Below are 13,671 nucleotides of genomic sequence, written 5' to 3' on the forward strand. Positions count from 1 at the left end.
CCAAAATCAGTGCATCAATGGGAATGGACCAATTTAGGCCCAAAGAAGCAGCGTTTGAATTTTAGGATTGCGCTCAGGTTTCCATAAGATGGGGGAGCCAATCTTTACGACATGTTTCAAGATAACATAAAAATACTTTTCTTGAGACAATCATTTTCTGTATAATGTGTTAGTTCCACAACAAAGTTTAGTTAAATGGTTAAAAATTAATCAAAATGACATCTCCTCCTTTTTCTTCAGTGGAAAATTTAGTACCTATGGATATGCAAACATTGTTGGTTTCAAAAGTTTAACTACTGGATGCAAGATGAGTCCTACTTCACTCAGTGTACAGTATGTGCTCTGTCCTCTATAGTGTCCAATTCTGCACATACATCATTATTCACAGTGAAGTGACATTGAACAACATACATTTTTGAGTGGACTTAAAGGCAAGGTTGTACTTGAAATGTACTAGTTCACACAAAGCATCATCCAACCACATTTAAAAGTTATGTTTCAAATGAGCACACTCAAGCCAGCCATCACAAAGAAGACATGAATGAAGATAATGGTGTGCACATTCAAGCTTTCTGTCCTTGAAGGCATCTTTGGTGTTGCACTCAGTGGTAAACAGCGGAAATCTGAGAGCTTTCTTCTCCACCTCCATTCATCATAAAAGCCTCTGAGCTTTTTCTTGTACTGGCTACTTGAAGAACATTGCAACAACAAATCACAATAAAAAAAATACTTATTTTCACCCCAAAACATGTTACAACCTAGAAAATCTCAGCCAACTGAACTTGTATACGTTTGTTTCAGGGTCAGGGGGTCATTTATCAAACTATTTCTTAACCAAAGCCAGAACAAAGAGAGTTCACGTGAAGCTGCTTAGTGAATGGAGGCAAGAAATGAAGAGCATCCCACCTTCAGCATTGTTTTCATTGATCACAGCGAAAACAGACTCAGCTTTAAGGTTCTGTCTGTAGGAATCAGATAATCCTTCTCATTAGCGACACCTGTGGCTGTTAAGCTTCTATGCTTGCATGCATACTCATAGCGTGAGACTATTGCAGAAGTTCCCCCACCTCCCCTCCCCCCGCTGCTTAACACTCACACACAAACACATACAGAGGACCCTGTTGCGCTTTGACTGCTGAATGGTGAGAGCGTGAATCTGCACCACCCAACTTGTAAAAATATGCGTTAATCAACCACCCGAACCTGACCTAGCCCGCAAACCACCACCATTTCTCTTTTTTTACAAATTGTGTTTAGTAAACACCAGTACTTCCAGTGAGCTGTGTCCAGGGACCAACAGGCTGTGTCTGAGAAAGCAGTGTAAACAGTGCAGTGGTTTCGTTTTGAAATGTGTGCTTATTAACACCATCAGACTACCAACCGAAAAAAACAAAAGGGTTAAATTATGTTCTGCTCTTGCTCTGGAGATTGTTTTCTGCTCCTATGTTGAGGAAATAATGTTTTAGCTGTGTGTGCTCAGGAATGGTCGACTGGTCATCACAGCAGTGTTATGTTGTGAAATGTGTTGTGGTCAACAGGGGTAGCTAACTAACTAACTGTCTTCGATCACTGATGTTATTTTTGCATTAAATGGACATTTGATTTCTTCAGATGCTCCTTTTTTGGCCTTTGCTCAAAAGATTTGCATCAAGCCCTGTAGGCCAATTTAATAAAAGACTGAACATTTTTTTATTTCCTTTATCTCAGGAGCAACAATTCTTTTAGATGAAATTCAGGCATCTGATGATGTATGAATTAGTGTGAGAGGCTGCACAAAGTGTATGTACAGTCTGTCTAAAATACAGCACACAGCTCAGTGGATTATATATGCTTGTATTTAATCTTGAAAAGAAGCAAAATGAAAAAAAAGGTTGTAGTGTATCCTGCATTTCTTGGCCTCCAAACCAATTAAAATTCTGTCAGATATTCAGCATCAAGCTAAAACCTGACCTTGCATTTTGGTTCGTATCCAGTGTGCCAGGGGTAATGAGCCGAATTAGTCGCTGCTTACAGAGCAGAGCTTCTGAACTGCTGACCAAGCTGCATGATTTTAGCTGTGTCATAAGTTGTAGTTGGAAGCAATGGTCCTGTTGGTGAAAAATTGATCCTCACTTACAGTTAATAACATCGTTCTCATGACACGACAAGTTACCACAAAGTCCTCAAAGTCCTCCACTTTATTTTACACAAATGGTTTGTTTTCACTTCCTGCACAGGACAAGTTGACTAAAAGGACACTTGGCTGTGAAAGATGAACTGCTGGTCAAAAAATGTAATTATCTAAATAGGTGCCAGTTAGTAGAGCTTGTTTACACTTGAAAATCATTTTAATTAAATGTAATTAATATTAGAACTTATAATGCTAAGCCACATGTATGAAATGATGGACGAACCAAGGAGTGTGAGGTTGAATAAATTAATAAGTGAAGAAACCGAGTTCATGTTAATACCTCTTGTTTGCATACGGGAAAGTTATTAGTTCATTTTGTATTCAACTACTTATTATATGTACTTGTACAAGGTTTTAGATTATATGATACGTTATACTTCTATACCACCATATACAGTATAGAGTAATTTTCACTCAACTACAGTATTTGACAAGGTATAAAATGTTGATAAAATGAGCTCCTTTAACCAGATGCAGCATTAAAATGATACTGTATGATGTGTAATGAATAATGTAAATATGCTTCACTTCATCAAAACTAATAATGTATATAGCATGACCTTCGTAAAGCCAGTGTGGCTAATGAGTGCATAGAGTATATTTATTATTTTGATACTTGAAGTATATTTAACTTGTGATACTACTGTACTTTTACTTAAGTAAAATTTGCAATGCAATACTTTTACCTATAATAAGTATATTAACATTGAGGTATTGCTACTTGCTATGCTAATATATAAGTATACTAATTCATACATCTTATAACATGGAATCATTATTATTGGTGTGCTTTGTTAATTTTGTTGATTATTATAAGACATATTGATTATCGGTTGTTTCCTTAATTTTGTAATGAGATTATTGATGTTCCTTATATTTCAGGTTCTAAACTTGCTGTTTGTATTCAGATCTGTTTTAGGTGCCGTCAAAGTCAAATATTGATTGACGGTTTTGTGTGATGCATTTTATGTGACTTATTGTACCGATCAATATCACATAATGTAGAGCTTTATATCTAAAATTGCTGAATGTGCACAATAAAATGTAAAGTAAAAAAAAGCAGATTGTCAGAGTGAGACAGACACATCAACTTATCTGGATGTAATTATGCAGGAAGAAGGCAGACAGTCTGTACAGTGTAATCTTGTAATCATTGTAATCATGTAAACTTGACAAGACTACAATAAAGTGCTTGTCAACTAATAAAGATATCAGCTTTAAAACAAGTGATCTAATTAGCCCATTAAACCAAATAACCTCCGATTAGTGAACAAATATAAATAAAAAGTACCATAATCTGATAATGCAAGTTTAGCATTAACGCTAATACTATTTATTGTTGTTTGTTTGTATAATTGTAGATATTAAACTGCCTCTAAATTTAAACACCAATGACTGTGATTTTACATTACTCCATTATTCAATCACCTTCAGTAGGTGCCTTCATGTCAATAAGCCCCAACAAACTGCAGTCATGATTATCTATGGCTCATATGATTTTCAACTATTCATATTATAAATTATCATGTTTCTTAATCTATAATAAATGCTGAACATTTGCAAATGAAGTCATACGCCACATTCACAAAGCGTCGAAGAGAATCCAGGCTGCAGAAAAACATGTTACATAAACTGTAATGAATCGAGCACCTCTTTTCTAGGCCATGAAATATCCAACAGTGATTAATTCCTTGAACACTTACCTCGGGTTCTGAATCTATTAAAAGCGTTGCCTTTTTCTCTCTTTATCAAAACGATAAAACAAAATGCATTCCGCTTTTGTTCCGTCTGGGTTTGGGAGCTCGAAACGGGATCCTGACAGATGTTAGTATCATGGTTATGGCTAAATCCTGCTTGTATCAAACCCAGCATTCTGGATTAACCATCACAGCCAATGGCCACATCTGCCATGGCACAAAAATGGGTGTTCATTCAGTGTGTGCGGCATGGGGTTTTGTGTGTGTTTGTGCTGTTTTGTGTTTGTGTGGCATCTTTTTTGTGTGTTTTTTTGTTGTTTTTTTTTGTTGTAGGAAAAGTTGACTCAATGAATCTAAACATTAAACTGGTGTTACTCACTTAGCTGAAAATAATTTTTACTAACAGGGCAAGATTAGAAAACACCCAAAACTAACTGGCAGGAGCTAAGTCTAAAGTCACCCATATGAGACTGCTTTCTCCTTGACCTTGACTCCAGCTCTGTTACGGATTTATAGTGGGTGTTTGACCTAATTATCTGCAATGTTCTCATTTCTTGTTTAATACGAACATGGAAAACCTCTACCTCTGTTGCATTTTAATATAAACTGATAACCTGAGATAAGGGCTCAGTCCGGCCCGTTGTCCATGACAACGGTAATGCAGTGCAGTAATGCCCACAGTGCAAACATGGAGGGGCATGACACTTCTCATGCACTTACAGTAGAGATGGTGAGGGAATGAATATGCATGCAGCACTCTTTAGTGCACATGGCTTACTGCATAGAGTTGCAGGCTTATTTAAAGCTGCAGCGCTCACTGGCTCTTTGATTACACACAAGATCTGCGGTGATATGAGAAAGTCTGCTGTATTAAATGTCTAAACATGAGTGTTACACAATCCCCTTGTAACACTAATACCATATCTGAATGAGGATGTTAGTGATACACATTGATTGATCACACCAGAGGTTTTAAACAAAGGCAAAGGACCTATAGTGGAGTATATAATAATGATAATAACAATGATTTTAAAAAACAAAAACAAAACAAATGTATTATTTGTAGTGTTTACAAACAGGTTAATCATGATACTAGAAGAGGCTGATATAAAAACATAATTTGTGTGCTTTCTCCCTTTATTATATTAATCATACTCATATTTATGTATTTAATTATAGCTTTGAAAGTCAAATATTGCCCCTGAAGTCAATTTTATTCACAGTGCAGTAATTGCAACCTTCTCTGCAACTGTATTTTGAAAAATGTATCACATCCACATCTGATCTTTTTTCAATTTAATTAATGCTATATTTATTAAACGCTACATATAATGTATGATTACACTCCTTCCATCATCACAGTAACTGACATCAGTAATCCTCAGACTTTGGCATTAACAGACTAAAGGAAATGGAAAATCCAATCCTTTGTTTTCCATCAACAAACAAGGGACATGTGCATTAATGAAATGCTTTATACTTTATTTGACCTTTGTAATGGTATACCAAAAAAAGTACATCTAAAATATGAATGTCAGGTTTCCGGTTCTATTCATAAAACATTTTCAGCTTAAAGTATCAGCTTAAACAATTAAAAATGTTGCTTCCTCAAATACTGTATGTGTTTTCTGATTAAAGAGTAAGATCATTTTCAAAAACCACAGGGATATCAGTAAGGAGAGAGAGAGAGAGAGAGAGAGAGAGAGAGAGAGAGAGAGAGAGAGAGAGAGAGAGAGAGAGAGAGAGAGAGAGAGAGAGAGAGAGAGAGAAAGAGAGAGAGAGAGAGAGAGAGAGAGAGAGAGAGAGAGAGAGAGAGAGAGAGAGAGAGAGAGTGAGAGAGAGAAGAAATATTACTATTAAGAGGGACATGAGTGTGAAAAGATCTGAGGTGGCTGTATTGGTTTATACTTTTGTTACAACATTCTGGCATGTATTGTAAATAGGTGTATGTTGTGGCTTGAACATTTGGTGAACAAAAAAGCTACCCCTGTAAAGCTACCCTGGTATTTATTTTGTGTTAAATATGCTGTTGCTAGTGGCAACCCATTCTGTACCAGCTCCATTGCTCTTAATTTAACTTTAGGTGCATTACTAAATTTATTATAGATAGTTTTGACATCTGTTTGTAATTTCAGAGGTTTCTGGCAGTGGGAGTAATTAAACAATTGACGTCATTGCTGTTTGATGTAAAACACATCACTACCGGTGTGCTAGCATGGGAAAGTTGCCACAAATACCAGATTTAAAAACGAATACAGAGAGATTTACTTGGCTGTGATAGGCTTAATCAGCATTGTGTGACCTCATTTGGTAAGGGCCTTAATGTAACAGATGTTCATTTATGTGTAAAAGTCCTGTACTCCAGATGTAATATTAACAGTGGATCAAATCATGAAGTAGTCTCATTGTTTTGGTTTTAAAGTCCACAACTCAAATGTTTTAGTTCAGTCTCATTGTCTTATTAGCATTGCTTCCAGCCGCAGCAGGTAACTGGAAATATGGCCTCTAAGAAACCATAGACTGTATATAAAGATGGGCGTAGCTAGGTGTGACGTCACCAATTAATTTGCATTGGACCCAGTTTGAAGCCCAGAGTTTATGCTTATGTTAAACACCATCTTTTCTGTTTGGAGCCAGGATCATTATGAATGGGAGTCAATGTGAGCATCTGAAGACCATCAGTGGCATTGCATTTTAAGGTACTTCCGCACTGGCTTCAGCCTCACCTTGTGGCAGCTTATCATGAACTTGCTGTACTGCCCAGCACCAAACAGATGGATAAATTTAATGACTAGAGCTGGTGAACACAGTGGAGGATAGGATACAGAGTTGCTAAGTCATTTGCCATTACCCTTCTATGTGATGTCGATATGATGTTGTGTTTATTTTATCTGACTCTGCTATCGTGAAATAGTAAAAGAAGGGCAAGAATTAGACAACTAAAAATAACTTTTAGTCCAGTATTATTTTGGTATAAGCCAATTCGGTTCACACACTTTTCAGATAACTTAATTATTGGGTAAAGCTAATTTTGTTCAATATTATTTCATGAATTACTATATGTTATTTTGAGGGGTTATAATTTGTTTATTGAGTTTATTTATTTTCAACTAAAATTATAAATATTATTTGTGTCTTTAAACAAATAAACCAACATTAGTAAACTTAGGCCTAGAGTTGTCTTGGGTCAGTTATTTAAAACACAGCAGATCTAATGATAATGGGTATACAGCTAAGTTAGACAGTGTATTGGTTTATTAGTAAGATGTAATGAGTGTCACACAAAAAAGGCAAACCTTCTTGCTAACTGAGCCCAGACACCCCATCATTCCAGTTTATCGTTAGTAGTAATGCAAGCATAATATACAGTGTCCTTGTGCTACAGGTAATGGTTTTAAGCCTGTTTTTACTAGCAAAAAATTGTATAAGCATTACCACAGTTTGCCATTCTAACCATATGTGCCATACTAACCAAGCTAGCAGCTAGTGTCAGGGTCAGCTCCACCATCTTGACCAAATATGGTCACTTCTGGCTTCAAAAATCCTAGATGGAGGCCACAAACCACTGACTGACCATTATTTTTTACAGTCTATGATGATAGCTAAAGGAATTTTTGGTGCAGTGGTGCTGCACTGTGTAGAGCCTTTATGGGAACTTAAAGGGGGTTTCTAGTTGTCATTGCATAATGTGCTGATATAAGAACCATTGGGGGTCCCTTTTCCCAAAATAGTTTTGGGTGCCCCAAACATTAGCTTGGTTTGCCTCTCCTGATGGTGCACCCCTGGTCCAACAAACCACCAAAATATTTATGCAGGTCTCAATGAGTTTTTCTGATTAGTTTATATTCCAGGACAATACACTGTTGAACTACTGTATTTCAATCTTTCTACTTTTTTTTGTGGACGTATATGTTTACCAGATTACTGTGTTTTACATTCTATGTGTACTTAATGTTGTTCTTTAACTGGTGATGATTTCTTTCTTCCTGGTATGGGGGACAATGTAACTAAACAGGCAGTCTAGTTTTGTGAATCGAGTTTTTTTGCTACTGTATTAATTGATTGTTACAATACCATAACTCTAACTATTGTTAGTGGTATCTCATCATTTTTGGATTCATAAAATCACTGAAATCATATTTAACCCATGACTGTTTTCAGTCTCTTATTGCCTCGAGTTAAACAGCAGAAGACCAACTGTTGTCTTCAACCTTTATTTAAGTTTATTGACTCCCTGCATAACTGTGCACCTACATGCAGAGTGAAAGCAGAATATCATTAGTGTGAAAGGGGTAAAAGGGAGTATAAATGGACAGGATTAGCAGACCAAGCAGTCTCCTTTGAGCGATTATACTGGTCTCTAGTGGACAATGTGAAAACTACATGATTTTCTATGGATGTCCTGGTAATCTAAATGCCTGATTATAATGAAATACTAAGCCTATTGGATGGAGCAGCTTTAATAAGACAATGTACTTTAATGTTAATCACAAATATGGAGGGAAGTGTGTTTTAAAATCTCTAGCTTTAATTTATTAATTCTGCCCTAAAAGGTTTGAAAAGATGAGTGAGGTGAGGAGGCTTTACTGTAATGATCTGGTCCCTGCGATAACTTTGATGAACTTCAAAGCAAATGTCAGAATGAGAGAAGATTAATCTTTTCTGATACCTCGCACCTACTGATTGATTTTTGGTCCTCTTGGAGCTCTGATGCCTGTGTGATCTATGGAAACAGATGAATCAGAGTCAGACTTTTTATGTTAAGTGAATACATTTTCATTCTCGCCTTGAACTGTTGACATCAAAAATGTAATTTCTAGGGTACAATTTAAAAAACAAATACAATGCCTTGAAACAGAATCTAATATAAATATTTAATTTAACTCTTATAATGGACAAAGATTTAAGTTTCTGCACTTTCAGTTTTCAGTTGGGAACTCCAAACAACTGGAAAAAACAGTATGAATAACTTGGCCAAAGTAGCTTGTATTTGTGTTTTTAACATCTTGATGTCTGTGTTACAGACCTCGGTCTGAAATATAAAAGAATAATAAGGAAAAACCTGATTTAATTAGTAAAATATGCATTAAACGTGACATTCAGTTAATAAACCATCATTTAAAATGTATGATATTACATTCAATTTTGTCTTAAATTGTTTTGTATTCTGTATATATTATAATTGTTATTTAACTGTTTGTGTCTTGAATTAAACATTATACATTTAGTCAATTTTCTTAGATAATAAAAAGAAACCAATGGAAAGAATTTCTGATACCTGGATGAATACCTCTGGGTTTTTTATATTTTAATAATTTATATTTTAATAGTTAAAATCTTAGATATTAATTATGCCTTTAGAGACATTTTCAGAGCTAATTTAATGCCATTACTTTTAGAAATTTCAGGAAGGCTGTTGAGTCAGTTAAGATGACCATCACATGGACACTGAAAGACATGACGAGCCGCTGACAGATGATTGATTGACATGTTTTGACAGACGTGCATGTTGTTAAGTGTAATGAGAGCTGACTTGAAAAAGCCGCTCAGTGTCCTATTTTTAAGACATACATGATGGAACAGCAGCAGCCTCAAGATCCAGGGAGTCTCTCTCTTTCTGCTGTGCTCCTCACTAAATATTGTTGGAAAACAGAACGATAAGTTGGAAAACAGAACGATAAGTGACACTCAATCAAAAGCCTTTTTTGACAGAAGACTTTTTGATAGTAGTGAAAGGACAAGTATAAATAATCAAATTACTGATTTGCTGAAATTCCAGTCAGCTGCTTCAGTTTCAGGTTGCTGGTGTTGTGCATGCTGGCTCACTGTGAGTGGTTGCTTACAGGAAGACTTGAATACAATGGAGCCATTGTTTGTTATTAGTAACACCTGTGCTTTTCTATGATGTCAGGTCAAAAGGCCTTTACAGTTTTCGATGTGCTGCCAGTATGCAACCTTGGACTAAACATGAAAGACAGATCTTGTGCATGCAAAGCAGATGTTGATGAATCATTAAAAAAGTATCTCGTTTTCTTCTGAAACCATTTCACCAATAGAATTCTGGCATGTAGTGATGTATTTATTCCACTAGATGGCAATATTGATCCACTTGGGGTTGCTCCAGTTCATCTTTAACCCAGCAGCAGTGAGCAGCTTCCATATCAAACACAGCTCATAAGTGAAGAGTTTTTAGCAACCAGATACCTTGGACTGGCTTACATCGCCATGCTTTTAGTTATAAGAGAAAGTGAGAATGTAGTGAGTGACAGAAAACTTCCATGATGAACTATTGTGAAAATATAGTGATAATCTCCTGTTGAATGCTGTGAACTGTCATCTGTTTTTCAGCACTGAGGAAAACACTTTTAAAGTAAATAGCATTGGTGGTTTGTGTTGCATCTTGGCCTCCTGCCCTTGTTTTTTTATTTTTTTATTTTTTTATTTTTGTGTGCCAAGTCTCTGCATTCTTGCCAACAGTTGCCACCAACACAAAACCCACAAGTCTTTCCATCCCTGATACAAAACTGTAATCAAGTCAGGTCCCCAGGGGAAAACCAGGGTGCTGCGTCTCGGTTTGTGATATTCTGTGGATGGCAACAAACTGTTGTGCTGCCTGGCAGCATGTCAAGCCAGGAGCATTAGAGAGGGAAAGTGGAGGATTAACTGGTACCAATTGCCAGAAAAGTCACGTGACAGCAACACATGGGAGCAATGGTGAAGACGGTTTTGCATGAGAAAAATTCCAGCAAATAAACAGACATGTGAAACTCAATTACAGTATCGCACAGATCGTCAATGTTTTCTTCTTTAGTTTTTTTTTTTTTTTTTTTTAGAACCCCACAAACCATCCAAATAGCACGCTGAAGGTCAGATAGTATAATAAAGAAATTGCAGTGAGTTTCAGGGCTGTTATTAAGGGTGGAAAAAAAATCGACCCTAAAGCATTTGAAATCTTAAAGAGAAAGGAGGATCTTAAAGACCATGGACTTTCTTTCTAAACAACAATTTTGGACAAATGATCAGCAATCACAGAGAGAGAAAACGACTATAGAGGAGCCAGAGATAACCAATTTTCCTAACAGCAGTAACCTCATTAGACCAAAATGCGATGCAGCCTAAGACTTTGGTCATCTCTCTCTCTCTCAGTCTGCTAGAAAAACCCTTCTTGCTTTTGCTGTACTATCACTTTTTCCTGTGGTTATCTTTTCATACTGTCCCATCTTGGCTCAAGAAAGCACATATGAGAGACCACATATGAGCTGTAAATTAATAACATTATTATCAGTTTTTCACTAAGAGAATAACCTAAAACCACTCCTACTAAACTAAAAGGCTTGAAGCCACGTGGCTGAAGTTGTGTAGGAAGCAGACAGATCAGATGAGCTGAATCTCCCTGATGGCCTGACCCGGTCTTTATATCTAAAACCAACTGCTGTGATGAGGTTAAATGGGGGCGGGAAATCCTACGGTATTACAAGAGAGTAACTATTTATCTATGCTTATCATATCTAACTAATTAAACATCATAATTGTTTTTTATGGAGCAGTGTAACAGTATCTGTAGGAGAATATCTTTGTTAAAACATCATGCAGGGCTGTGTGTCTTACTACGAATCCTTTTCAAAGTCTGAGCCAACATTCGATTCTGATTAGACTTTTTCTCATAATTTAAATGCAAACAATTGTATTTTTATTCCCACGCCACTACAAACATTTAAAGAACCTGTGAACTTTTATGTGTGTGGTATATAATATGTAGAGTATACATATTGTGCTTTAAAACATGAATGAATAATCCATCTCATTTGTACCCAATAGTTGGATGATTAGTATTAGAGCTCCTGCAGATTGATCACCATCAGCCCTCGTTATGAGAAACACTCTCATCTTTTCAGTTATTTTTACATTCGGAAAGAGCATTAAAGTGCTTGCAGACTGTTTTATTTTGATTTGCATTGCATGGTCTCAATCTTAAACTGTGTTTCAATTCCACACCATGTATGAATAGCATACATTACAGATTTTCATTAAAAGAAAGAAATGTATGCATTTTCCAGTTCTGATACAATACTGACATTAAGAGATTACAATGACACAGTGACTTTGAAATTATATTGCCAATAAAACTTCACAAAGAGGCAACAATATCATTTGCTTTGACCACCATCTGCGATTTCTTTTAACTTTTTACAGCTGCAACTGACTCCTTAATTTAATTTATGAACTGCATTGTTGGACAACATTGTCCATCAACAGCACATTCAAAATCAAATTAATTCAGTATGCATACTGACATGTTTAGGTGCACTAAACTTGGTCACTTTTCTAGTTTGAATGCAAAACTTGCTTTGAAATAGTATGTAGGCTGAAACTGTCCTCAGCTCAACTGTACTTGCTCTAGGAATTAACCTCTACTTGACTAAAGTGGCACTGAGCACAGCTGTGCTGTCATGTAATAACCTTTTGTCTCATCATGAGCATAATGTCCAACACTGAGTCTATCATAAGACCTTTGGAGTCCACTCAATGACAGCCCTTCAAATTACTTACTAATGAACATTTCTATGGCTAAGCCTATGACAGACACACGGCTTTACTGCTATCTCACCCACCAAACCCTCTCCTGTGTACAGATCTGAAGGTTCACGCCTGTGGTGTCTACGTGCTGCCACAGACAAGCCGAGTTGTCTGCAAACATGGCAAACACAAGCAGCCCAGGCTTTTTGTTCCTATGCACTGAGCTCGTTTCTGATTGTGTGAATCCCCCTCTTTCATTGGTTTGCTCCTGACCTCTGACCTATTTTCACTCCGGAGCAGAGTTAGGGGCATCTGGACACAGCGTTCCCACTAAGAGCTGTTCAAACACTGAAGTCTATGTAGGTCAGCAAATGGCCCTCAGTGTCACTTGCAAACCATAAACAGATCGAGAATGCGTGAGAGTGAGTGTGTACGTGCGTGTGTGTGTGTAAAGAGTGCAACTAACTAATTGTAGGGTTGATGTGCATTTCACGGGATGTCACAGCACTTGGGGAAAATTCCATCTGTTGCCAATGCTTCTTCATGCTTCATGCTTGTTTAGCCATTCATATGGTTTGTATAATTATTTGTTTTTGACATGCATTACATGATGTTCATGCTAATAAGAAAATATTTTATATTTCTGGATGATGCTTAAAGGCCTTTTGTTTTTACTTCAAAAGTGGCTGAACATGGAAAGTAATTTTTGTGTTTCCTAATACTACATGATGTATATTATGACTAAGAATTTTTGGACGTGACATGAATATATAAAAGCTGCAATAAGATATTTTTCAGCACTAGGGGGCAGAACACCCACCAAACACGTTGATGTTGGTTACCATTCATTTTTATTGCAATGTGTCTACGCCATAAAGAAGAAACAGTGTTTTATGGGTATTCCATCGAATTCCTCTTTCATTACCTAAGATATATCATAATAATCTAATCTTGCTGTAGCTGTAGTCATACAAAATGCCCAGATAAAATTATTCCTGATTTTCGGGGAAATGTATTTTATTTGAATGTGAAATTTATACAATACATTTATATTATATTATATATTTATATATTGTTTCCTAGAAAGGAGTTGGTATGTAAATTCAACTCTTGACTTTTCCAGGAAATTACAACTCAATCTGGTAGTATGACCCAACCTTTTATGCTGATAAAAATGCTGTTGGACATGGGGGCATGTTGGCTGTTGGTTTCCTCGATGGTCAACAAATAAAACAAAAAATGTTCCAGTATGGATGAAATTCATGTGTGAGCATACAATTCAACAAA

The sequence above is a fragment of the Scomber scombrus genome, chromosome 3 (genome assembly GCF_963691925.1).
Source record: "Scomber scombrus chromosome 3, fScoSco1.1, whole genome shotgun sequence".
NCBI lineage: Eukaryota > Metazoa > Chordata > Actinopteri > Scombriformes > Scombridae > Scomber > Scomber scombrus.